General features: G+C 43.5%; 1 pseudogene; it reads right to left on the reverse strand.

Moving 5' to 3' along the window:
* The window catches only part of LOC146870104 (suppressor of tumorigenicity 7 protein homolog), a 777,381-nt pseudogene that overhangs the window by 436,486 nt on the left and 313,613 nt on the right, over nucleotides 1–27,282 (reverse strand).

The raw sequence follows: 27,282 nt of genomic DNA on the forward strand, positions 1-27,282 counted from the left end.
CCATTGGCATATAGTAGTCAAGTCAAGTCAAGTCAAATAAGCTTTAATTCGGTTTGTATAAATACAACCATATAAGCTGAACAAAGTAATATACAATAAAATATCATGACACATAATTCATCAAAGTCAAGGACAGATAATTATTCCAATACCAGCCCTAACACTTGCACTGAACGGTGAGACATAAATAAAGAGTACATCCATATATGTACATGTTTAAAAATAGATAAAATCAATTATATATCATTTTAGCATAAGTAAAAATGCTCAAGAAGCATTAGTTTCCAACGAAATTAGTAATTCATGATTAATGATTCTACCTCGCAATAACAAGGTGCTTATGCATAAGTTGTAGTAGGCCTAAACACATGTAATATTGAATCACTAAAACGGATTTTGTCAATAGTTATCACCATATAAGTGAAGGAGACCCTTGACACGATAAAGTGACATATGCCTCTACCTAGCAATAGTAAAATTACTAATACATAGACAGTTATAAGCTATATAAGGCGCAATTTCGCATCCATAAAACATTTGTTTCCTCCACAATAAATGGCAACATTTTGAGCTGATAAAGTAAACTAAGTATATGTGCGAAATAGATTGCTGTCATAAAGTGACTTGTATGCAAAATAGGTTCAGCACTATTTAAAAGAGTCCATGATATTTAAAGGATTTTCAACGAAGTCACTTTGATTTTCTTAATCAGTCTTCTCTTTATTACATCATATCACAGGTATGTAGTATCACAATCTTGTTATCAAAAGAAAGCCATAGCCGACGCGTTTCGTCTCCTACAAGGAAACTTCTTCAGGGCTATAGAAAAATACATACAAAATACACTTTAATTCTCAAAAGAAAACACCAACGTATTTATACATTTAAGATATATAATCATTCTATACACGTAAATTTATAATGCAAAATTAATATCAGTTCATCTTATTTGGAACATCAAAAATACGTTATTTATAAAAAGGAATTCGATCATACTGAATGGAAGAGGGCCTAAGAACAAGACAAAACAAAACATGACATTATATCACATTTATTTGATTGTGGTTTCTAAATTAGAATAATAATAATCCTATATTTGAATACTAACAGACCTTTGTAAATGAGCTCATACAAAGGTCTGTTAGTATTCAATAATGATGTAATAAAGAGAAGACTGATTAAGAAAATCAAAGTGACTTCGTTGAAAATCCTTTAAATATCATGGACTCTTTTAAATAGTGCTGAACCTATTTTGCATGTATGTTTGAAAAGGACTCACGTCCTGATTTAAGGAGCTCAGAGGGAAGTGTTCCTTGGTTCCTTGCACTATTCTAGTTTACACTGAACGACACTATTCACTTGTCAGGTGCGGTGATATAGCCTTCTCCCTCTTCGTTTTTGGTTATACTAATAAAGTGACTTGTGCATAGCAAAATGGGATCATCTCAAATAAAGTGACTTAGGCATATATGTAATAGATTACTATCATAAAGTGACTTATGCATAACTATAACATCGTAGCAAGGCACAGATGACATTAATCAAATAATTATAGATTTCCTAGCAGCTCTGCATTTCAGAATGTATAGTGCTACATGGAAACAAATGTCCAAGCTCTGGAGGGAACAGAGTAGATTCATAGCATCTGCAGTTAAACGGATGTTATATTTTAAAAGGATCGGTTTCAAATAAAATTTCTTCAAAGATGTATAAAATTTACAAAATACCAGAAAATGTCAACAACTTTGTTTGGAAATATTGTCACACGGGCATTCTGCACTAGAGCTTACCCCAATCACAGGGAAGGATACAAGATGGTGTGCGATGCCCAACCTTAAACGTACAAGAACAAATCGGTGCGATTTCCTGGTCACTTCCACCAAATATGACTGAAGACCTTTTTTAAGATTAAGCTGCCTATAGAATACAGAGGTCTTTTGGGTCTGAATCAACTTGTTCCTTTCTTCTGTTTTATAAAGAAGGAATGTGTCTTTAATTTCCTTCTTCGAAAGTAATATAACACAGTCTGAATCTTTAGAGATCTTGATTCCGAATAAGATATTATACCAGACGATAATGTAGTTCAGCCACTGAATACGGGAATGAAAGTCCAGCTTAAGACAGTCCTTGATTACAGACTGTGTGAACTCAGTTTCCTTTTTGTTCCATATTGAACGCCATAATAGTAAAGGGCGTAAGGCAGCCAAATCTGATAAATAGTTAAGGCCAGTTTCTTGGTGTATTAAATCGGATGAGGCTGCAACTGGAACACATAACAGACGTTTAAGGAAGATATTTTCGTTTATTTGCAATTGGGCCATAGAAGAATGGCCCCATAAACCAGCTCCATATAGGGCCGAAGAAACACATCTTGCGTTATATATGGTTACCATATCTTTTATTCTGTGGTCCCCTATTTTTGAGGCAAAACGGAAGATACCATTAGAATTTCTAGTCATTTTGTGGCCAATATTTCCTTGCTCATTAGTCCATTTACCATTTGCATCAAAACTGATGCCTAGATAACAGAAGGTCTCAACTGCTTGAATCTTCGAGCCTTCAAGAAAAAAGGACCGTTTTTTCCCACATATCATGGTAAATGTCTTTAATTTATTAATCAGCAATTTCCTGTCATTAATAAAATCAGTAAAAACATCAATTAAACGTTGTAAACCCAGAGGGGTGCGTGAAATTAGGACGGCATCGTCCGCATATAACAATACAGACACAACAGTATTATCTATTTTAGGGGCATCAGCAGGGGTTTTATTTAAAACCTCGGCAATTTGATTTATAAAAAGGGAAAATAAAAGGGGAGCCAATACACACCCCTGTCTGATACCTCTTCGCACTGTGAAAAAAGGGGTTCGCTCTCCCATGGGTCCATAGCGTACACTGCATGAAAGTTTCTCATATATCCTGGCTAGAAAAAAACACAATCTCCTTTGGAGCCCCTAGTTCAAGTAATACTGACCAAAGGAGCGAATGGTCCACTAGGTCGAACGCGCTACTCAAATCAGCGAAACATAAAAACAGATTTCCCCCTTTTACCACTGTGTATTTATTAATAAGTAATTCCAGGTTAACACATTGTTCTATGGTCCCAATGCCCTTCCTAAAACCATATTGAACTGGGGTCAATATATTGGATTCTTCAGCCCATATTTCCAATCTTTTTAAAAGCACCCTACTCAACACTTTTATTGAGGAATCAAGTAATGAAATAGGGCGATAGTTGCATGCTTCGGAGCGCGAACCCTTTTTATAAAGTGGAACAATTAAGGATTCGGCCCAAGATAATGGGAAATTTCCTATAGCAGCAGCATTAAAAATTCTTGCAAGGATTGGTGCCCAGAGATCCATTTCATCCTTATATAGATCAATCGGCACACCATCCGGGCCGGGAGCCTTTCCCCCTTTACTATTTAACAGTCCTTCACGCACCTCCTCGACACTAATTATTAGTGGTAATGTGGGCCACGTAAAATTATTTGATAAGAGAGGAGAAGTTAAAACGACCTTTTCTGGGTTAAAATTTTTTGAAAAGTGTTCGATCCATTCAGTGCAATTAACATGAGACGTCAGCTCATGAGTTTGATATTATTCAATTCACTTGCCATGGTTAATTTATCCCAGGCATCTAATCTCAACACCTTTTTTTGTGCTAAAACCGCTTGTTTGTAATCTTTACGTAATTTACAAACAAGAAATTGATTGCGGGGTTTAGACCTTAATGCTAATTTTAGGTTAGATAAAATCTTGGAGCATTCGGAATCAAACCACTTCTTACCATCCTGTCTGGAGCCTTTGGTGTTCCTGGTTAAGATATTTCTTATCACATTATTAATGTTGGCAAATTCCATACATAGCTTTCCAGGGACAACTTCTTCGCTGAGGCAATAATTAATACAGTCTCTGCATTTACTGATCACATCCCGTTGGATCTTTTGTGGATCCAGGCCAACCCACTTTAATCTCCTGCCATTCGGTCTAATAGGGTGGATATCAGTGATTGTATGGGTAGTGTTAGTAATTCTATTTCCCCAAGCTAACAAAACTATGGAAATACTATTGTGATCGCTAACCACCTGTTCAGATATCCAAAGGTTCATATAAGGGCAATTCTTAGAAAATAAGATATGGTCTATGTTGCTATTAGCTTCCCTACCAGTGAATGTGGGACATTTAATATGGCCCTCATTTATCGTACAGTCTAACAGCTCAAGATCGTATTTGGCCATTAAAGTGTTAAGGGTCAAACCATATTCACAATGTGGGAAATGCAACATGTCATCCTTTGTCCCATCAGTGGTCGAATAAGTTTTCAAGTACCCACAAGAATTAGTAAATGTGGCGGGGCATGCTTGTATATTAAAATCGCCAGCCCACAAGACTACCGTCAATTTATTAAATGTGTTTAGTAACCTGCACAACTCCTTTTCCAATGGTTCTAAACAAACTCCTCTATCTTTCTGGAAATTATTATTGTAGAAGTTTATTAGCACCAACTCTTTACCTTGCGGAAAGGATAATCGCAAAACTTGACTATGGTTGCCAATAGGTAAATAAGTTAAAACTTTGCAACCAATCAGTTTTGTGGAAATTAGCAACAATAGACCACCCTTAGCTCTACCCATTAAAGAGGGGGTCCCATTTACACAGTATGAGGTATAGCCCTCTACTGAGATTCTGTACTCCATGTTTCTTGTAAGCACATTATGTCACTGCCACAAGTGATAAAATCTTGCCAGAAGGGCGTCCCTAATTTGTTTCTAAGACCTGCAATATTCCAAGTTGTCAATGTATACCCCTTTTGGGAGAATGTCCCAACATCATTAGTCAATTTTATAGATGCGTCCGTACACAAAATAGACTTTACAGAGTACCAGCTATTGGAATAACAGGCTCATCAGTACCATTAGTCCCCAGTAACTTATTTGTCAAAATGGAATCCATACACAGAGGGTATACTTTACTTGTCTCCTTTTGCATAGAAGTTAAATTAGGTGTCCCCCTCCTCCCCCCATCGTTAGTCTCAACAGGTTTTATATGTCAATCGTTGTCCTCCATTGAAGTCAGGCATTGGAACCTATTGTATAATGGTAGAGGAGGTAACATCTGATGGATTGCCGGAGCCTTTGGCAGCCAATTGTTATTCACATAATGAGTGATAGGTTTTATGGCATGATTATTGACTAATAGATGTCTATAAAAGTAGGCAAGTGGCAGTAGAGTTGTGTTGAATTCCCAGTGAGAGGGGGGGGGCTCTGAGTAGGACTTTATGTGCCCAAACTGGCGACCTAAAATTAATAATGATACAGTCCCCATTGAAGATTTTAGTTTTGGGGCCTATCCATCCTACTCTTTGTGTGAGTAAAATCTGTTCTGCATCTATGATTGGGAAGCCACAATTGTTAGTTAACCAATGGAGAATTTTGTTTTTCAGGGTTTCATTGGTCTCAAATTGCCCTTCCCGTAACCTGGGAACATTACAGAGGACCGCAACATACGCTCCACATTCTGGTGGTAGGTTCATTACAGGGGGTACATTTTCACTTTTATAATCTGCAAGATGGCATGTGCTCTTGGATTGGCCTAGTGTTTGGAGCCCACATTTCCCAGTGCCTTCCCTTAAAGTTACACCTTTTTCCATCGAAACTTTATCTTTACCTTCGCTAGTCCCCACATCAAAAGGACGACTGTTGCTATTGCCTGAACTTTCAGGTAAAGTACTTGGGGCACTTAGCTGTATGACTACCCCCCTTGACCTAACCTTGGCACCCTCGGGTGCATGCGGGACAGGGACAGGGACAGGTGCAGGCGTAACCCTATTCTGATCGGGGTCAGGTAAAGGGACAACTAATTGGGCTGGGTTCAACTTAGTTGAACAAAGGATTGACTTTACATGTTGATCGATAGAGCTAACCCTAGCTTCGAGGGCTCGGATATTCTCGTTAATTGGCCCTAGAAAAGTTGATACACGTGCCTCCAATCTTTCCAAAAAGCCGTCTGTACTGGCCTCATTGTTGTTTCCATTTGGCTGGTCATTGATAACATCTAACTGTTCTTCGCATAACTCAACTACAGGCAGATTTTGTACCGCTTTGAGGTGGCATCCACTACCTTTACCCCTAGGTTTAGATGCCTACTGCTCTTTGTTATTATATTTTTGTTTAATTTTAGCCTTTTGACCTCTTGTTTTAACTGGTGAGATAGTAACATGGGATTGTGCAATAGTGGTAGGTGACCCGATGGCACTATTACCATCTACATTAATAATATCATTAACGAATTGCGTTTCTCCGCTCGAAACCTGCTTCTGGAGTACAGGAGTGATGGACAGTCTGCTTGCCGGGGGTGTGTGATCCAAAATCAAAGAATGATTGGGATTAAGTAACTCCGGGTTGATATTTGCTCCTGGCAGTTCAGGTAGACCAGCATAAGAAATCATTAACATGGAGTCATAAGAATTACCCAAAGTTATAGATGGATTATCAGGTAAAATAGGCGGAGCTAATCCAATGGGAAGTGAGAGACGTCTTTCCGTAGTCTCTATTGCTGAAGCAACGACCCCTATAGTCTTTTGCAACATCCTATCAATTGCTGTTAGGCTTGGAAGAGGGTTGTTAGTAGATTTGTTATGTCTAGTATTGGGTCGAGGTTGGGCAGCATCATTTTTACCCATTACAACAAAGTGTGACAAACAGTATCTGCTCTGGTAAGTAGCAACTCTTACCTCCACCACGAGTGCTACCAGTGCATTAAAGGGTAATGGGGGTGGCCCAGGCCTGCCTCTCCCTGCCCCGGATGGCCACAGACGGCCCGCCCTTTGCCCGGGCTTAGCCCGGCGCGTCCCGCGCGCGGTCCCGCGACGCGGGGAGTGTAGCTGCTTTTAAAGCTCCTCCTGGCGCGAGTGTTGCTGACGCTGCTTCCGGGGTTGGCCTGGCGGGGAAGCTGAGAGTTGTAGTTGGAGTTGGTCCCCTCCCTCCTCACTGCGGCCGCGATGATCCTGGAAGTGGCGGCGGGAGGGTCACACAGGCGAAGGTCTTTTGAGAGGTCGATTCCCTGCTACACAAAGGAGCCGTTGTTCCTTCAACTTTACACCCTTGGGTTTCTCACCAATCTTTTCCTAGTCGTCACTTACTGCATTCGGTGAACGTCTAAATGTTTATTAACTGCAGAAATCACTGCACAGGCTGCCCATATAGTAGTCATTTAGGGATTTTGATGGTCACCCTGATATGCAGTAGGCCTCCCTGACATGTTATTGCTTCCAGTAGACTATGAGCCTTCTTGGCGAGTGATTGTGATACACACACATTTCAGGGCGATTCTGTCCATGTGGGGCAGTTGTAAATTCAATGACTTGATGAAACTGACCAGTTGGCATTTGAAAGGTAAAACTGTGGAATTACTAATAGAGTAGCTGATACTTGGAGAGCAACAAAATATGTCTTCAAAAAATGACAACCAAAATAGGTATGTTTTCAGAACATGTTCAGCTGATGTTTGGAGGCAGAATTATTGCTTTTTTAATAAGTAAATGCTGTGTTTGAGTTTTGGCCACACTTTAATGTTATTATTAACCTGGCCTAACTCGGTCACAGAGGATATTTCACCCAGGGGCTTGTATGCCATGATGCTTGTGACGTCATTTTGTCATCGATATTAACGAAGCTGTTATCACTACTGGCCTCCAAGGCAGGAGTTTGTGAGCTTGAAGTGGCCCTGTGGATGTCTCTGCTCTTTCAGTCTCAGGGGTGGGTCTAATATCTGAGGCCTGCCCAAGCTGAGCTGTGTCTCTACTGACTAAAGTGATAAGATGTGTGTCACTTTCCAGTTTATAGAGCGTTCTCCTTCGAGGAAGGAACGAACCCACCCAGCACTCCTTGATAAAATGAATTCATAGTAGTTCAGTTCGATGCAATCATTTCAGATCAATTTATTAATATTTGTATTACTTTTTCTTCTTTTGTAACTTCATCTGTAACATGTTATATTCACACGTTTCAACAATTGCATTCCTGTCTGAGGCAATTAAACATTCATGCTCACAGGTACCCCAATGCATTTAGGGCCCATGCCCTTCGTCAGGGGGTGTTTCCTAAAGAGAAGAAATACCTCTAATCAATCCAATAGCCGAAAAGATATACATACCACACAACGTTGCTCTGACTTCGGGGGCCCCAGACCCTAGCAGGGCGGTTTCAAAGTGGCGGGCACAGAGCCTCCCACCTTAACATCCAGCAAAACCTCCTCCGACAAAGACGGACTTCGAAGCCAAATTCCAGGGAATCCTGGCACTTTTATTTAATATAAATTAATTTGGCATGCAGAAATAATGTCTGTCCCAACACGTTTCAGCTTCCTTCCAAGCCTTGCTCACGGGAAAATAAAAGTTCATGCTTCCTGAAATGACCTTTTAAAGGCTCCTTAATTAAGCGTTCTGTGGAGTCTTGAGTGTCATTTACATGCGCTTGAGCAGAGAACATCAATCAGCCCTTTTAATGTATTCAGCAGCTTTGCAAAATCCATTCGTGCAAATGTTGCATTTAAATATCCATTTTTCTGTGGCAATTCTACGCGCAAAAAATATATTAAAGTTCAGCAGATTGCGTGCATGCCAGTGGTTAAATTAAAAAATTGTACATTGCTTCATGAGGAATCCAGTGAATCGGAACTATTTCAGTTCACTTCCCTTGCTCGTCTCCACTTTAAATTATTTCTGGAGGGCATTCTGTTTTTCACAAAGCAGAGGCAAGCGAGTCAGGCCCCCTTTCCTTAATGAACCACACAACGTTGCTCTGACTTTGGGGGGCCCCAGACCCTAGCAGGGCGGTTTCAAAGTGGCGGGCACAGAGCCTCCCACCTTAACATCCAGCAAAACCTCCTCCTACAAAGAAGGACTTCGAAGCCAAATTCCAGGGAAACCAGGCACTTTTATTTAATATAAATTCATTTGGCATGCAGCAATAATGTCTGTCCCAACGCGTTTCAGCTTCCTTCCAAGCATTGCTCACGGGAAAATAAAAGTTCATGCTTCCTGAAATGACCAAGTGTTTTAAAGGCTCCTTAATTAAGCGTTCTGTGGAGCAGGGGCGGCTGGTGCATACGGGCGAGATGGGCGTCGCCCTGCCAACCTGGGGGTGAAGAACCAGAACCAATTGGGCCTGGTGGCGCAGGGTACGCCTTGATCTCCTGGTTCTCCTGCTTCAGCTAACAGAGACACGGGGACACTCTGTCGGCGTAAAAGATCAGATTTTATTAGCTGCAGCTAGTACAGTTGTCCTAGAAGTACACACGGTATGTTCTCAGGAGACTGCCACTTCACTCCGTGGCGCACAATCTTTTATAGTACATAGGTGACATATACATTAACGAAGGGCACACCTAATACATACATGAAAAACCAGTAGGAATAGTCTAAAAGAAAGTCAGAGCCAATAGAAAAAGTCAGAAAACAAAAGTATCGAGTAACTCGAAGAAGCCTCTCCTCCAACTGTGATTGCCACCCCTCCCACAGGTTAAGGTATTAACATGTCTGTAACTGGCTTGCAGGTGGCGAGATACGTTTGTGTGTATTGGAGGACAGTTGTGAAACGAGAGAATACGAGCGGAGGACAGCGAAGGCCAGAAGATGAGATAAAGTCAGAAGAGAATAGTGTGAACCAACAGATAGTTAAGACAGGGATTAGAAAAACCAGACAGGGATTAGTGTACTCGGCCAGTCTCTAACACCAGCTTTGTAAACAGAGCCACAAGGCTATTTTGACACAATATTGCAGGAAAAGCAGAAAAGACTTTGTTCGTCGTACTGCCTGAGTGAGGGCAACACAAAATGGCGGCGGAGCACAAAATGGCGGCTTTGTGTCCTCAGGGGACACAAAGAAAATGCCTGCAACACTGAGCAGCTAGCAAATAAATTGTACTGGAGTGGCTGCTCGTGCTCGTGACAAACATGGGAAAATATGTGGTTTCTTTATGGGGGTGGGGGAGGATAGCCCTTGCTCTGTGCAAGCTTTCGGCTGGGCGAAGATTTCTTCGACCTGAAGCCAGAAAGCAGGGCTGTGACGTAACACAGGTGGGCAGGATCTGTGTCTCACTGCCAGAATGGAATTTGGATTTTGGGCGTTATTAGCTTGGCCCAGGGAGGAGTTGGAGGCCCTCCATTCATTCCAATGGCTGGGGGCGGGGCTGTCCGGCAATCTTAGAGGTGTGTCATGTATGGGGGTGTGGCAGTGGCCGTTGCCTCTTCCAGGAGACCCAGCAACACTTGCTTGTTGTTTTGCAAGTGATTGGTTTGCTGGGGTCTGGGGGAGGAGTCCAAAGAGCGGTATTTTCCAGTTTTGGGCCTTGGCTTCATCGTCGTGGATGGCTTGGCTTGTGTGCTGCGTGCGTGCTATACTGGCCGTTTGTCACGCTGTCTGCAGTCTGTGTCTGCACACTTCTAGACTACATTACTACAGCCTGCAGTCCTGGTCACGAGTCACGACGAAGAGCCCGACTCGAGATTGAAGAACAGTGACAAAGCTATCTGCCACTGGACAAGGTAAGTGTAAGCGAGTCTTGTGAGTAAGTGTGCCTCTTTTGGTTTGGAACAAGAGTGTGTAAAACGCTAGTGTATGATAAGGGCTGTGCGCGTGAACGGATCGCAGAGCCTGTTTGAGAGAAGAAGCCCCACCTCCCCCGCTGCCACACCTAACTGCTCAGATTTGCGCAGTCTCTCACAGGACCTTAATTCAATTTATAAAATGTGGAGCGGGTTTTGTCAAAATTACAACTTTAATAATTGTGTCCAACGCGATGGCCTCTGAGATGAAGCAGTGCCAAGGGAGGGGTTCCTCGGGCACAGGTTGAGTCGTCAAAGGAATATTAAATCGACCCTCCAACCACATGCTTCACATGCGTTCACTAGGTAGCATAAAAATAGTATACAGTGAGAGGATGCGTTCGTTGATCATATTATTGAGGTGTCATTTTGATTGTTGGCAGCATACAACGTAACAGTGCCACATAACAGCGAGGATCACAGGTCTCCGAGAGTTTTCCATATAATATACGTAACTGTACATGGTGAGCTTTTTAAGTGCACAGTTAATTCATTGTATGCAGTAATCCCGTCCCCATGCCGCCTTTTTATGCCTGAGCACTTCGCAGTATTAAAATGAGAGACAGTGACAAACATATAGCTGAACACATTGGACAGAAAGCACAAAAAAGGTTGAAATACTGCATTTCTAAGTCTTTCCAGCAGGCAATAAACCGCTTCCAGGGTTTTTTTTTTTTTTTCTGAGAACTCAAAGGAATGAATATTAACAAGGCCGGCTCCTCGGAAGCAGGTTTCATACACATCCACCCCGCGCGCGCCTCTGGAGCAGGGTGGGTCACGGGTTTTAGGAATGAATGAGTGAACGAGTGAAATGAAGGACTACAGATGCATTTCAACTGCTGTCCTTGTTATAGTAATATTTACGGTCCTGGAGTCACGACCCACCCCCACAACATCCTCCTAGTCCTAATTAAATAAGTATAGGGGGAGGGGGGGTTTATGCATGTGCAGGAACATACAGAGCCGGCACCATGTGTGGCAAGGGCAAGGCCACATATCTCGCTCGGCGCTGCAGCATTTCACAAAGGGGCCTAACAGCAGTCAACTCAACAGAGCCCTCTGTGTGACTCTGTGAAATCTCTATCCAGGTCCGTTGAGCCCCCCACAGTACCCTTCAACTTGATTTTCTGAAAATGTCTGCTCTCATCTCCTCGAGGCCTTCGTTAATGAAGCCCTTCTCCTCCATGCCATTAACTGCGAGAAATAAATCCTCACAGCAAGAAATGGAAAATAAACCAGCAGTTTCCAATTGCCTGATGTATTATATTTTAATCCATAATATATGAAGCCAAATGGGATTTGTAGTGTAAGCATGCAATAGGGGCACTGTTGTGTGTTAGCTTGTAACTTTATTTTAGTGTTTTTTTGTCACTGCGTCAGTGCGTCTGCTCACTCTGCTGCCTGCTTGGGCTGGTTTCCTGCGAAAAAGGGGCACTGTTAACTTGTTGTAACTTTATTTTAGTGTTTTTATCACTGCGTCACAGTGCGTCTGCTGCCTGGTTAGGCAGCTTTGGTGCAATAATTACAAATACTGAATGACATCACGCCAGGCTGGGGGGTGAGTGGCTTTGTTTCCGTGCAGTGGGCCTTGGCGGTAGTTGTTGGGGGCCCTCTATCAGAACAGAAGCCAGACAGCAGCGGATCCAGCAGCACTGAATGGCAGGGGTGACTGACTTTCGGTACACGGGCATAAGGCCGCATTGATCGTTTTGTGGAGGATTGTTGTAATGAGAAACTGAAGGGCTGGTGCAGGGACTTTGCCGCCCTAGATAAAGTAAGTTTGGTCTGCATGATAAAACACTCTGTAGTTCCAACTGTTAGTACCCCAGACCAGCACATCCCCATTGCCTCGGCCTGTAACAGTGGTGTTCATCTTGGGCTCACGAGGGCAAATCCATGCTATATCTTCAGGTTATTCACTTGGGATAAATGTATATACATTAGATGGGGATTATTTAGATAGGTTATCTTGAAACATGAATGGTCCAGTCCTCATGTACCTTTGTTGGACCCATCTGGGGCCACAATAGATTCATATTTCAGGAGCATTGTCTCGGGCAACACCCAGGCACACCATCAATTGTGAAAGCTTGGTGAAGACCGAGATAGTAGTATGCTCAGCTGTGGAAAAAAGATGTGCTCTCCTTTTTTAAAAAAAAAATTCTTTTCATTTGCATTTTTAAACAACAGAAAACAACACAACCCACTGCTGTGCACATATAACATGTTATGGACGAGACAGCCGCCCATCACTTCACCGCTGGTAATACTATAGATATGCTCCCTCACAAAGTGTTCGAACCCCATGCGCTTGACCCAACCATCCGCCCACCCCTTCCCGCCGTACTGTCTCCTGACCCATCTATGTAGTCCAGCGTGCCCTACATGCAATCCGACCCGCATCCGTCCCCTAGCAATATCAGGGCATGCACATGAAAATTACAGTTCTTGAAGCGTTGTCTGCGCCAACCAGTGAGTAAAGGGCTCCCAGATATCCTTTGGCCTGGAACGCATCGGCATCATCTCCCAATATAGCGCTAGCTGCGACTGGCAATATACTACGCTTCGAACCCAGTCCCTAATAGTAGGCGCTGTAGCCACCCCCCAGTGCATCGCAACTTGGCGTTTGGCTAGTAGGATAAGCATCGCTGGCAACTTCCGGTGTTTGGGCTTGACCATAGGCAATATACCTAGCAGTGTAGCCTGCGGGGTGCATGGGATCTGCAGACCAGTGATCGTTCCCACTATGTTTAACACTTTGACCCAGAAAGCCGCCAGCGGGGGACAGTCCCACGCCATATGTATGAAGGTCGCCCCGCCCGCGCGACACCGCCAGCAAGCGTCGGAATCTCTCAATCCCATGCGGTGGAGCCGGTGAGGTGTACGATATACCATATGAATATATTTAAAATGTATCAGGCGAAGTCGGTAATTGGGGGATAAGACCCCCAGGAGTCTGCAGCATAGATCCCAGTGTTCATCAGAAATGTCGGAACCCAATTCCGCAGACCACAGCTCACGGGCCGCCGGGATCACTACAGGATGGCTAGATTGCATACGTTGGTACAATCTGGATATAAGCTTGCGTCCTGATTCCACCTCCAGCACGTTCTCCAGGGCTGGTAAATCTGGCGGAGGAGCCGGAAACGTGACCTGTGTGGCGTAACTGGCAGTAAAGCAGCGTGTCTAACAGCGTCGGAGCCTCCTCGCCACACATCTGCTCCAGCGTGATGAAGGAACCCCCCGGGAACAAGTCACCCACTGTGCGAAGGCCGTGCGCCGCAGCCCGCTCGCCAGTGCGCATATTCTGCAGCGGGGACCACATCGGGTTATGTCGCAGCGGCATCGATCCGGCATACAAGAGGTCCAGTCCAGCCCTGCGCCGCAGCCCATCCCAGGCCCATCTAAGTGCGTGCACCGGGTCTATGTCAGCGCATCTCCGCTTGTGCGGCGCATATAGGGCCACGGCGAGTGGCAACGGTGCCGCTCTATCTGTTTCTATCGCCACATGTGGCTGGAACGGCATTGGGTGGACCCAGTGGTGTAAAAACTGTGCCTGCGCGCAGTAGGCGTAGAGCGGGAAATCCGGCGCCGCCAGGCCTCCCTGTCGCTGCGGGAGAGTGAGGGTCTCCCACGCCACCCTCGGCTGCCTACCGCCCCACGCCAGCTCCACCATCTGCGAGCGCAATTGGCGCAAAAAACTAGCAGTCAGGGGCAGCGGAATGTTCCCGAAGAGATATAAGAACTTCGGCAGGATGACCATCTTGGCCACCGCAATCCTGCCCGCCAGCGAAAGGGGCAAATGCTTCCAGCGGCCGACTCGCTCCTCGACCCAGCCCAGTGTCTGCCCATAATTCTCCGACCATATTTGCTGCATATCAGTGCTGATCCAGACCCCCAAGTACCGCACCGGTCCGTCCGCCCATTCCAGCGGGCAATTCGGGGAAAAGAAAAGATGTGCTCTCCTTTGCACAGTAGTAAACTCTGACAGGTCACCCTTGCGTTACGGGAAAGAACATCAGTTAAAGACAAAGCCATTGTATGAAATGTGAGCTAAATCTTATACTGCTAGTGGACCTGGCCACATTTTCATGAGGGGGCAAGAGCAATCTGTGCAGGGCCCACATTCAGGATAGATCAGATGTCTGGCTCCCTTATTTTTCCTTTGAAAGGCATTCCGTCATAGTGTGCACTGACAATGCACCAATCTCATTTGTGTCCCTCAATCTCTACACTTCCCGACAGCTTGTTTGCCCCAGTGTCCACATCAGTAGTATGCAACAACAAGTTGATGTATTGAATGCTTGAATTAATCTCAGCCACAGGCAATCACTCTGGGCCGCACTTCAGTCCTCCGGTTTTTGCCCATTATACCACCTCAGTCTGGACCCAGTCATTTGCAAATCAGTCTTGACCCTGTTCCAATGCGAATAGTCCAGCCAGAAGTACCAGGTCAGGTCCTCCCTGAACCGGAACACAAACAATGTAGGACCGGTGTTGCCCTGATTAGGGCTCTTCAGCCAGGTACAGGTTGGTTCCAGTGGACAATGAGCATTGGACCCACATATGGGCATTCCCATCCCACTTAAAACGACACACTAAAGTATACAAAAAAGTTTAGGTTTCTGCCTTTTTTATGGGAAATATCTTTATTTTTCCTCATTTTCCTTTTTCTATGTGTGTTGCCTTCTGCAGCACACAGAGAAAGAGGAAAAAGCCTCTTGTGATTGCCCACAACACAGACACCCTTGCACCAATGTGCAACGGTGCCTGCATTGGCGCACGGCAGCTCATTGTGTGCGGGTGCAGCGACAGGAATGAGCCGTATCTGATAGATACAGTGCATTCATGCCCATTTCTTTTGCCGCAAGGACTATTGTGCTGCCCTACAGCTAAAATCTCAAATACGAGGCCCTAAATGCAAACTACTTTGTTCTGATTTTGATTTTTTTCCTTGTTATGCTCTACATTTATATAGGTTTTATTATTTATGTTCCAATTTAAAAATGAAACTTATTTTGTTAACTCCTTTTTCTCTATTGTAATTTTTGAAACACTTTATAAACCATATCTGTCACTTTCAGTATATTCCTGCTTTCCATCCAAAATCTTGTTGTCAGGTTTGTATGTTTTGCACCTCAATTTCTGTTATGTGGACCTTCTGTCTGTGTACATTTATATTATATATATGCTATATTTTACAAACTAAACACAGTTTTCTGAAATATAATTTGTTTGTCCGGCTAATCTTAAAAAAATCAAAGATGAACTGCAATCCTGGGATGGATCTCTTTTGCCAATCGCCATCTAATTTTTAAAGTATTTGCAATATACGGTGTTACCAATGGTGTGAGCCTTGATGAGTTCCTCAACCAATACAGTAAAGAGGCAGAGATGTGTTACAGGTAGAAATCACTTAAAGGGCTTGTTTCTATTGGTTGTGTGTGCTTGGCTTGGGTGTCATTTTGCAAGCAGACCAGTTAGAGGATTGGGCACATTTTTGATGTATCTAATGTTTTCTTCACACTTGTGCTTTAAAATGCTATATTTGGATCCTGTTTTTGCAACAATTTGCAGTAAATATGTGGCGTAAAAAGCCGCCATTTGAATCCATTTTGTGCAAAATTTGCTTGCGGGGGGGAAACCCCCCGCACCCTCCTTTTTCAGTTGAAGCGCGCCCCGTTTCGCTCGCTCGCTGAACTACAATACAATTTTTCGCCCCACCACTTTCAAAATCCACCAGCCGCCCCTGCTGTGGAGTCTTGAGTGTCATTTACATGCGCTTGCGCAGAGAACATCAATCAGCCCTTTTAATGCATTCAGCAGCTTTGCAAAATCCCTTTGTGCAAATGTTGCATTTAAATATCCATTTTTCTCGTTTCCTCTCGATTCCTAGTGAAGCAAGGTACAACTTTTTAATTTAACCCCTGGCATGCACGCAATCTGCTGAACTTTAATATATTTTTTGCGCATAGAATTGCCACAGAAAAATGGATATTTAAATGCAACATTTGCATGAAGGGATTTTGCAAAGCTGCTGATTGGATCGAACAACATTTAAAAGAACACTTAAAAAGAATGTAGTTGGAAAAGGGCGGGAGATTGGAAGAAAGACTATACGTCTTTGTAACACAAGAAGCAGGCTTCTTGATATATATACTCAACAAGAGGCCAGATACTTCAACACCAAATAGGAAGGTCTGATTTTTATACCCCCATTGTTTTGGTGTTAGGTATGTCTGGATGTAACACTGCATTGATATAATGGGGTAACCATAAGCAGTTTAAGAATATACTATCAAATAAATATTGTTGGAATAAGGAACTACACGTATTATTTGGACCAATAACTGTATATATTTATTTTACTTAGGAAAAAGAAAATAAGATTAAACAAAGGTGGGAGACAGAATTATTGTGTCTAGAAAAAGATGGTACTATTAATTTGAAGCCATCGAAACGCGTCAATGCTGTTGAAAGCACAATCCAAGGACCAACACAGACAAGTCAAATACTAATTTAATCAATGTATAATGAACTGTGACTTTGAGTCTAATGTGATGTGCATCCGTAAAGAATAGAAGTTGTGTCTTACATATGTGTCAGTCTCTATTATGCTGGTCATAATTGTTATTTGTTGTTAATCAAACTTTTTTCTGACTAATTTGTACTGTATAATGCTTTTTAAGAACAATTTTATTTTAAATTTTACTTGTAGACCGTTATGATATGATATGTGATTGGATTTGACTTGAAATAATAACAAAAACATTTTTCTAAATAAAATATTCTTGGAATAAAGATTTTGGACATAGTATTTAATGTTTTTGTTGTTAGTTATGACACACTGATATTGCAATTGTAGGATCAAGGGAATTCTTTTTATTTTTGGTTATATTGTGGAATCGCCAGACAGTTTTGTCAGAGACTTTCCACATTTAGGGGGAGGGGGAGGGGGGGCGGGACACTTGAGAGGCACACAGTAACAGATGAACCCTGGTCAGGTACACGCATTTAACTTATTTCGGACACTTTTGTTAGCCATCAGTGAGATGTCACTTTCTGCTCCTTTTATTTCAGATAAAATGCAAAGACTCTGCAGCATAAATTAAACTAGAATTTAGGAGGACTAAAACAATTTTCTACTTCCATGTTTAATTCATTTAATCGTTCATGCAGTTCCAATTCATATACACGTACCAGCAACACTCCAGACTACTATCAATCTGACTTGTTTTATTACAATGTGTAGTAGTTGCTTACTGTATTGGGCTTAATTCGGAGTACTCTGGTGCTGCGATTTTTTAAATATAGTTTCCCCAGCTTTCAGCGCCTGCTTCGGTAGCTTCTCTGCATCAGAAATAGTGGTTGCTTCCTCCTCAGCCAGGAGAAGATATGCAGTTGGACACCTCGATTGAAAATAAAAAGAGCAAACATTATGACTTGTAGAAAATGTCGCCCAAGGGGAGAAATTTCGATCTACATATGCCATATAATGACACAACGCCTCTCAGTGCAAGGAAAACAGGTTTGTACAGTATAGAAACATGACCTGGATCAGTTAAATATATATTCTGACTTATTGGGCAGCTACTAACATATAGAGTGAGAAACAGAAAGAGGGAAATAGAGAAAATTGACGGAGAATGCTACAGAGAGAATAACTTAAGAGGAAAGCCACCATGTGTGCAGAGAGAGATTGAAAAAAAGTGTGTGCACGTGACATGTGTATTCATCCACTGAAAGAAACCTTCAGTTAGGTTTAGTTAGTTAAAGTTGATGTGAGCTGAATGGTGACCACCGCACACAAGAAATCAAAAGAGAGCAAATAAAACAATTATTGTAGAAAATTAATACTGAGGTAACTTATTTTTTGTGCAAAAATACTGTCACCCCGCCCATGCAAGAACACAGAGGATTTCATTTCCCACACCTGGATAAGGCAAGGGGGCAGAAGACATCATCGATGCCACTGAGCATGGAAGATGTGGGGACATGAAAAACATAAAATGGAACTTAGAATTCCGTCCAAAGCCCTTGGACAAAATCAGAAGATGCAGCGTGTTGGCCATTTAGTTCTTACCCGGCCCCAATCCTCCAGGTGGCTAAAATATAGGGAACAATTAGCCCTTCTAAGGAAACAAAAACGGCAGCCAAACTGTAGAAAACTGGATCACCGCAACAAGGAAAAGTTACTCACCACCAGCTAATACCTAAAGGATGTCCTGGAGCTAGAACCTGAATGGGCAAAAGAATACCGTAGGAGGGATGTGCAGTATAAACAAGTTTGCACACCTTTTAGAAAGCGGAGGTTGTGAGAATTCAATTGCAAAAGTAAAGCATTCCAGCTTTTGCATATAAGAAACAAGGCCCGATATATTTATACAAAACATATCAAAGCACTCTTTAGGTAGTCAGATGAAATGTAAATACATCTAATTAAGTCATGATTCTAATAGATTTCCATCCAGTTCAGTTTATTGCATAAAAATGTAGTCTTTAACACAAGATGAAGTAAGCAGTGTTGCTATACACAGCTAACACGTGTGATGAAACCGCCTGGAGACTCTCACAGGTGAGAAGTCGCGCTTATTAAGTCCCTGATTGATTGACTGATTGAGTGAAGAAACCCATTGTGGATGCCGGTGGGAGTTGGCATTTTTTTTTTTAAGTGGCTGCCCCCGGAAATGGGATCCGAAGGGGCGATCATCAGCTTAGGGGTTGGGGGTGGAGGGGAGTTGTTGGTGTCCACGCACACACCCTCGCCTTCTTAGATTGTTTGGCCATTAAGGGATGGGATCACCAGGCCGTACAAGGCTTGGGGAGAGTCCACACCCCTCCCCTTAAATATAATTTATCGCCCCCGGGTGAAGGGATTACTGGGGCCTCTAAAAGGCTTGGGGAAGGGGGCCGCATGCCCCCTCCCCTTACTTATGATGTCTTGGCCCCAGGAGGCGGGAACCTCAGGGCCTCTAAGATGCATGGGGAGGCGGGCTGCATGCCCCACCCACCCCCAATTTTATTATTTGCCGCCCCAGGGCATCGGGTCACCAGGGTCTCAAAACGTTTCAGGAATATGGGCCACACACACTCTCCACCCGATGGTTACATTTATGGAAGAGCACCTTTTTTTATTATTTATTTTTAATTGGATCTGCAGATAGATAATATATCTATATGTATATTCATTGGGAAAAAAACAAAGGTTAAACTAACATTGTAGTTCGGTCAATATGTCAGGGACATTAATGTTTTGAACTAAAAAAAAAAAACTGAAATTCACCAGTTAGAGTTAGAAGAGCTAACTAAAACTTGTGGCCCCGCCATGCACTGCATACGACCTCGCCTATTACATCACTCTTGACATTTTCTATGACCTCGTTTATGACATCACTGATGACATCTCAAATGACATTGCGCAGCCCCCCTCCCCGACCCTTATTAGGCCCAGGGAACTCCATGCCCCAGGGCCACATATAATAAAAAAGGGGGAGGAGGCAGAGCGGCCTGCACCCCGAGCCTTATTAGTACCCGGGGATCCCATCCCCCGGGGTTCCCATCCCCCGGGGTCAAACCAATAAAAAAGGGAAGGAGAACCGTGTGCCCCCCCCCCCCACGTTCCTCCCTCCCCTTCCCCCCCACTCCCTCCACAAGCTTTCATAGGCTCCAGGGACTCAACAAAATTAAATGGAAGCAGAAGCAGGTAACATGCTTCTGAAAAGGAAGCATTATGTGTTTTGTATGCTGTGTATTCTTTTTTAGGTCGAGCCTAGAGTCAGCGCGCATGTGCTACTCTGCGAGACTTGTTGCAGTGGAGTATGGAATAGAAGCCCCGCCCACTCTCCACCCATATTGGTCATTGGCTTATGTCACTGTCCTATGTAAATGCTAGCTTCTGATTCGTAAATAGGCTTGTTAGTCCCTCCTTAGTACCGCCTTATCTTCATTTGTAACCTCACATAGCAGCTGGCCCTTTTACTTCGGTTGTTACACAGTACCTGTTATTTAGTGTTGTAAGCACTATTTTCTTTATTGAGTTTTTCTTATTGCAGGCACGATGTGCTTTGCTTAAATTCAGCGCACCATGCGCGCTTTCTCTTTTCCAGCAGCCGGGACAATGGCGGGCACTTCTTTCTAATGTCATAGGTCTCCCATTTAAATGAGACCTATTACATTGCAAATATTTTTATTAAAGGCTTATGTTAACTAACAGACCTCCTTTTCAAGGCTCCACCCTCTTTTCGCAACCACACCTCAGACCACAATTTTTGTGTACACAGTTTTATATCTTTCAGTATGGGTACCACATTAGAAAGAGACTACTCGCCCAATATTCAGCGAACTTTCTACAGTTTAAGTCCCAAGCATTCTAACACTAGACCACACGTTTGGAAGGAAAGTCACTCAAAGAAGCCATTTTAGGTGTAGCCGCATCAATCAATGCACTGAGATACAACCCCTGAAATGCTGCTACCCATGGAAGGCAAGCCGTAGGGTATTTCAGATACACGTACAGTGAATCGCTGAGTGAAAGAAGGAGTGACGAGATCGCCTACCTCTTACACCCGAATGGGACCCCAAGCTTGTAGTGTCTGTTCAGGTGCAACCAATAACACTTCATGCGCAGCGAGTTGTTTCTGAATGCGCTGAAGGGCAAATGGGTGCAACCGGGGGGGAATGTCCTTGGTATCGCGAGAGCAGTAGCTGTCTAGTTGCCAACAGGGCAAACTCATTTTACGTCACTCTTAAAGACACAGGACTGCGGTTGTAAATTTCCCTTTTCTTCTGGAGGCGGTGCCTTTATTCCATATTGTGTCTTGAAATCGCGTCAACACTACGCATGAACCTGGTTCACATCCCCTTTCAGTTAGATATTAAATACCCTTTTATACACATATTGTTGCAGGCTGCCCTGCTAACTAATAGAAATATATGTAAGCACTATTCAACTGTGAGTAGTATTGCTGCTGTTTTATTTCTCTTATTTAGCTCTAGAAAGTTTATTTGCTATTCACGTTTGCTTTTCATCATGCATAGTCATTCGGTAAGTTTCAGGAGGTATTGCTTTGTCTTTTTCTATTTCTTGATTGCCTGCCTGTCACTCATGTTGTCTATCCCATTTAATGTTAATGTCATGGGTTATAACACCACTAGGCATATTTCCTTTTGCTTTGCAGACAGATGCAAAATGATTATACTTCCCATATTTCTAGCATTTGACTTGTGCTGGACATGCTAGCCCACATTTATAACATAACTTAGTTTCCAATGTATTTTTTTGGCCAAGTTCGTTCAAGTTATATTTGCTTCTTTTCTGTTATTTCATTTGTTGTAATTTGTTCTAAATTTCTTCTTCTTCCTATTTCCATGCCTACCGCATGTGCTTCCTCTCTCTTCTATATAGTTCTAGTATTTTAATCAAATGCATTGTTTCTTTCAAAAACTGATTTCCTCCGCATAACATCCTTCTATTACTTTCAATCTTATTGCCTCGTCAATACTAAACTTGTGAAAATGTACTGTTAAGTTACCAGCTTGCTTGGGTATGTTACAAAATCATCTAAGGACTCATTCTCTGTTTGATATGCCTTATTCATACATCCCAACAGACAAGATTCAGGCAGTAGACTTCGGATTTTTTTTGGCTTAGTTTAGCTGGCTCCTGCCTACAATTTCCTCTATTTCAATATCAGTCAATGGGGAAAATAAAATCCCCCAAATGTTTTTTCACTATCATCCCCATTCCTGTTCTGAAATGTTGGAAGGCATGCTTATTAACCATATACCTCTCATAATCAATGTTTCTTTGTGAGTCGAATCTTTCTTTCAAGTATCTTATCTATCTATTTGTGCCTGTTTAATCAGTAGGATACGCTAATAAAAAATCTTCAACATCATCTCCCACTAGATTTAAAGTGAGATCTTGTGCTTGCAATTAATGTTGAAATCTGCATTTAATTTTTTAGGTCGAGCTTGGGCAGTGCATGCGGATCCAACACTAGATGGCAGGAGTATGCAAAGCATGTGTATCTACAGCACACATGCCTCGAACACGTTGTTTCAGAAAGGCCGGACTTGAGTATGTCCACCATTTACTGTGGGGACTTGCAATAACCCTGAGCATCAGGCAAGCATAACTGCCCAAAGGGTGAGGGTCCTCCCTCTAGCTACACTCACCACAGCTGGGAAACTACGTATAAATGTTTAATTATACAAATCAGGAGGCATCGTTGAGTTATGATTGGTTTCCACGGGTTTTCCCTAATTTGCTGGTTAGTTACGTAGAAGGTTTAACAGAGGACTATTCCTCCATCTGCTAGAGGAAAGTAGTAAACGTTTATCTTGTATTGGAGTTACACACTTTGGGCCACATGTACAAACATTTCCGTTTGCGATTTCCTAATAGCAATTTTTTGCAATTCACCATATGAAATCACAAACAGCTATGTATAACAATGTGTTTAACACTGTGATTCCCAGTGGGTCGCAATTGACCTACCTTAATAATATTCATGAGGTAGGTCGCAATTTGCAACCCATTGGGAATGTCTAAAAACATAGGGATGATGGCCTGCTGTGGATAGCAGACCACCAAGTCTGTATTTGCTTTTAAATAAAGCAATTTCTTTTTTGTGTTTAAATGCAGCCCAAAAACAAAAATGAAACATTTTCTTTTCACTTTCAGGTCTCGCCTAGGCAGCGCTTGCGCTGACACTTCGAGACATGCTGTATTCAGGTATGAACTTGAAGCTCTACCCATTTTTAATCCATCTTTTCAATTGGCTCCTGTTACTGTCCTTTCTAAATGGTTGCTTTTGATTCATGAATAGGCTTAGTAGTCCCTCCTTGGTACCACCTTATCTACTTTTGTAACCTCCCACGAGGAATGGCCCTCTTACGTGTGTTGTTACTCAATATGTTTCTTCAGTATGTTTATTTACAGTCTGTGAGCACTATTTTACTAATGACTTTCTCCTAGCTGCTGTTGCAGGCAGGAAAAGCTCTCCGGCTTCACCATGTATATGTAACAAGGCACGCCTTCATCTTTAACAATGGCGGCCGTGCCTTTCTTTACTCTGGCACGGCTCGCAGCACAGGCGGTGTGCTGCGCTGCTTACGAAAAACATACAATATTGAAAAAATAGAGGTTGGCGAGCCGCGCCTTTCTTATCTCTGGAACGGCTCGTCAAACTCTATTTTTTCAATATTGTACATTTTTTGTAAGCAGCACAGCACGCCGCCTGTGTCGCGCTGGTTACTAAAAACATATAATATCGAAAAAATAGAGCAATCGGTCTTGCATTACTAAAAGGGTGGGCTATTGGCGTTGCAAATAATATTGCTTTGGGAAAAAGGGGGTGGTGATGGACAGAGTTTCTGAATGATGCAGAATACTCTTACCAAGTCAAGAGATCATGGTTTTAATCCATCACCGTTTTTTAGCTCCCTGCACCATCCCAGCTCAGAACCAGGCTACATGCAAATTAGTCTGTACCTGTCCCAGTGCATGATGGGAACAGGGCAAACCAAACTACCAAGCCAATTCTTATACTGGGAAGGAAACAAGCTTCCGGGGACCGGTTTCTGGCATCACAGCCTTCGTCGGCCCGGCTTGCCTGAATCCTGATGGTGCAATGAGCAAGGGACTCACGTCTGAGCATACCCTCCCACACTGAGTGTGGATAAAATCGATTTGGGAAAAAGGGGGTGGGGATGGACAGAGTTTCTGAATGATGCAGAATACTCTTACCAAGTCAAGAGATCATGGTTTTAATCCATCACCGTTTTTTAGCTCACTGCACCATCCCAGCTCAGAACCAGGCTACATGCAAATTAGTCTGTACCTGTCCCAGTGCATGATGGGAACAGGGCAAACCAAACTACCAAGCCAATTCTTATACTGGGAAGGAAACAAGCTTCCGGGGACCGGTTTCTGGCATCACAGCCTTCGTCGGCCCGGCGTGCCTGAATCCTGATGGTGCAATGAGCAAGGGACTCACGTCTGAGCATACCCTCCCACACTGAGTGTGGATAAAATCGATTTAGGAAAAAGGGGGTGGTGATGGACAGAGTTTCTGAATGATGCAGAATACTCTTACCAAGTCAAGAGATCATGGTTTTAATCCATCACCGTTTTTTAGCTCACTGCACCATCCCAGCTCAGAACCAGGCTACATGCAAATTAGTCTGTACCTGTCCCAGTGCATGATGGGAACAGGGCAAACCAAACTACCAAGCCAATTCTTATACTGGGAAGGAAACAAGCTTCCGGGGACCGGTTTCTGGCATCACATCCTTCGTCGGCCCGGCCTGCCTGTATCCTGATGGTGCAATGAGCAAGGGACTCACGTCTGAGCATACCCTCCCACACTGAGTGTGGATAAAATCGATTTGGGAAAAAGGGGGTGGTGATGGACAGAGTTTCTGAATGATGCAGAATACTCTTACCAAGTCAAGAGATCATGGTTTTAATCCATCACCGTTTTTTAGCTCACTGCACCATCCCAGCTCAGAACCAGGCTACATGCAAATTAGTCTGTACCTGTCCCAGTGCATGATGGGAACAGGGCAAACCAAACTACCAAGCCAATTCTTATACTGGGAAGGAAACAAGCTTCGGGGGACCGGTTTCTGGCATCACAGCCTTCGTCGGCCCGGCTTGCCTGAATCCTGATGGTGCAATGAGCAAGGGACTCACGTCTGAGCATACCCTCCCACACTGAGTGTGGATAAAATCGATTTGGGAAAAAGGGGGTGGTGATGGACAGAGTTTCTGAATGATGCAGAATACTCTTACCAAGTCAAGAGATCATGGTTTTAATCCATCACCGTTTTTTAGCTCACTGCACCATCCCAGCTCAGAACCAGGCTACATGCAAATTAGTCTGTACCTGTCCCAGTGCATGATGGGAACAGGGCAAACCAAACTACCAAGCCAATTCTTATACTGGGAAGGAAACAAGCTTCCGGGGACCGGTTTCTGGCATCACAGCCTTCGTCGGCCCGGCTTGCCTGAACCCTGATGGTGCAATGAGCAAGGGACTCACATCTGAGCATACCCTCCCACACTGAGTGTGGATAAAATCGATTTGGGAAAAAGGGGGTGGTGATGGACAGAGTTTCTGAATGATGCAGAATACTCTTACCAAGTCAAGAGATCATGGTTTTAATCCATCACCGTTTTTTAGCTCACTGCACCATCCCAGCTCAGAACCAGGCTACATGCAAATTAGTCTGTACCTGTCCCAGTGCATGATGGGAACAGGGCAAACCAAACTACCAAGCCAATTTTTATACTGGGAAGGAAACAAGCTTCCGGGGACCGGTTTCTGGCATCACAGCCTTCGTCGGCCCGGCTTGCCTGAATCCTGATGGTGCAATGAGCAAGGGACTCACGTCTGAGCATACCCTCCCACACTGAGTGTGGATAAAATCGATTTGGGAAAAAGGGGGTGGTGATGGACAGAGTTTCTGAATGATGCAGAATACTCTTACCAAGTCAAGAGATCATGGTTTTAATCCATCACCGTTTTTTAGCTCACTGCACCATCCCAGCTCAGAACCAGGCTACATGCAAATTAGTCTGTACCTGTCCCAGTGCATGATGGGAACAGGGCAAACCAAACTACCAAGCCAATTCTTATACTGGGAAGGAAACAAGCTTCCGGGGACCGGTTTCTGGCATCACAGCCTTCGTCGGCCCGGCTTGCCTGAACCCTGATGGTGCAATGAGCAAGGGACTCACATCTGAGCATACCCTCCCACACTGAGTGTGGATAAAATCGATTTGGGAAAAAGGGGGTGGTGATGGACAGAGTTTCTGAATGATGCAGAATACTCTTACCAAGTCAAGAGATCATGGTTTTAATCCATCACCGTTTTTTAGCTCACTGCACCATCCCAGCTCAGAACCAGGCTACATGCAAATTAGTCTGTACCTGTCCCAGTGCATGATGGGAACAGGGCAAACCAAACTACCAAGCCAATTTTTATACTGGGAAGGAAACAAGCTTCCGGGGACCGGTTTCTGGCATCACAGCCTTCGTCGGCCCGGCTTGCCTGAATCCTGATGGTGCAATGAGCAAGGGACTCACGTCTGAGCATACCCTCCCACACTGAGTGTGGATAAAATCGATTTGGGAAAAAGGGGGTGGTGATGGACAGAGTTTCTGAATGATGCAGAATACTCTTACCAAGTCAAGAGATCATGGTTTTAATCCATCACCGTTTTTTAGCTCACTGCACCATCCCAGCTCAGAACCAGGCTACATGCAAATTAGTCTGTACCTGTCCCAGTGCATGATGGGAACAGGGCAAACCAAACTACCAAGCCAATTCTTATACTGGGAAGGAAACAAGCTTCCGGGGACCGGTTTCTGGCATCACAGCCTTCGTCGGCCCGGCTTGCCTGAATCCTGATGGTGCAATGAGCAAGGGACTCACGTCTGAGCATACCCTCCCACACTGAGTGTGGATAAAATCGATTTGGGAAAAAGGGGGTGGTGATGGACAGAGTTTCTGAATGATGCAGAATACTCTTACCAAGTCAAGAGATCATGGTTTTAATCCATCACCGTTTTTTAGCTCACTGCACCATCCCAGCTCAGAACCAGGCTACATGCAAATTAGTCTGTACCTGTCCCAGTGCATGATGGGAACAGGGCAAACCAAAC

The sequence above is a fragment of the Triturus cristatus genome, chromosome 1_1 (assembly GCF_964204655.1).
Source record: "Triturus cristatus chromosome 1_1, aTriCri1.1, whole genome shotgun sequence".
NCBI lineage: Eukaryota > Metazoa > Chordata > Amphibia > Caudata > Salamandridae > Triturus > Triturus cristatus.